Genomic DNA, 1495 nt, shown 5'->3' on the forward strand with positions numbered 1-1495 from the left:
GTATTCACCAGCTTGAGCTCTGAAAATAGAAAGAATTTTAGCCAGTGCTGACCAGAGTTAAACGGTTCTGGTATTACTTGAAAAATAAAAATACACTGTCAATCATGCATTCCACAACTTCAAGAACCAAGTAAGGAACTACTGATAGATATGGTAACGATGTAACGATGACCTAGGCTTTCATCAGGCCTCAGCACACTCACATCAGGGCCCATGTAAGATAAAAGGAGTAGAAGGCCATTCTGTACATTTGCCCACTGTTTGGCATCCAGCCTCCCCTCTTCTGTGTAACTATTCTAGCAGAACTTCTTCAAGAGTGTTAACTGAGGGGTAGTAGAAGACACCTATGGGGGAACAAAAATGTAGTAATGTGGACTTTTCAGCCGAATAAGTTCTCATTGTGGTTATACTGCGTGCAGCATATAACCTGTACAACCATTTGTTCCTGTTTGTCTCTTTGTGAAAAAAAAATTAGGCTCAATAAAATGTGAAATTTACATTAGTTTCCTTTAAAATGCAAAGATTAACTGTTTTTGGCCCAGCTGTGTAGTAACCAAAAAAAAGTATCTGCTTTGATAATATAATATGAAAAAGTTCACATATGTACATCGGTACATTCCTTCATTAAAATTTCCTTAAATCTATCTCAATGTATCTTTACAACTGATACAACTGATCTTTACAGCAAAAGTCAAAATTGACAAGTAGAGATGATCTGTTGCACAGCACTTTGGGTTTTGGGAATCCCTTAGACTTAAAGGACATCACTGAAGCGCTGTTTGCCATAGTCTGCAGGATCCATCTGAAGCTCCCGTTCTTCATCATTTTGCTTCAACTTGTGGAAATCATTGGCTCTGTCCCGGGTGGCCTGCTTTAGCGAGTCTGTTTGAATTCTGGGCTCCCGATCCAAGTTTGGGCCTGGAATTATGTGCTGAAGAGGATTTGAAGGGTTCTGTTTTGAAGTACTGGGATTTTCATTCTGGTTTAGATGTGAACCAGCAGGAAGCTCGTCTACTTTTGCTAGGTCATTCTCTTCTACTCCAGGCATCCCTGCATCACCAACTCGTTTGAGTTGTTCTTTCCCATGTGGAAGATGATTGCTTGAGGGGTCCTCATTCTTATTTGCATCATTTTCAGGCACATTTGGAATATTTTTAGGTGCTCCATGATCGTTTCTACCCAATTCTTTCCCATCATTTGATTGAATCTTATGGGTCTCCTTTTGTTCCTGCAAAAACTGATCTGCTAATTTTTTAATATTTTCTTCATGTTGTGCTCTTAACTCCTTGATCTGCTGTCCACACTGAAAACTCTCGTATTCTAACCGCTTTACAAGGTATGTATTATTTTTCCTGTAGTCTTGAAGCTGATCTTCCTGTCGAAGAAACTCCTGACGAAGCTCAGCCAGTTGCTCCTTTAAATGATGTATGTCTGCCATCTGATATGATATGTTGTTTTGTAGCTTAACCTTGTCATCCTCGCATCTCTTCCCCAG

The 1495-nt window shown here is 39.7% G+C and overlaps 1 pseudogene; it reads right to left on the reverse strand.

Annotated features, from left to right (window-relative positions):
* Window positions 1–737: 737 nt before the first annotated feature.
* Window positions 738–1489, reverse strand: LOC110287607 (annotated as a pseudogene).
* Window positions 1490–1495: the final 6 nt, after the last annotated feature.

This window comes from Mus caroli, unplaced genomic scaffold, assembly GCF_900094665.2.
Source record: "Mus caroli unplaced genomic scaffold, CAROLI_EIJ_v1.1 scaffold_8373_1, whole genome shotgun sequence".
NCBI lineage: Eukaryota > Metazoa > Chordata > Mammalia > Rodentia > Muridae > Mus > Mus caroli.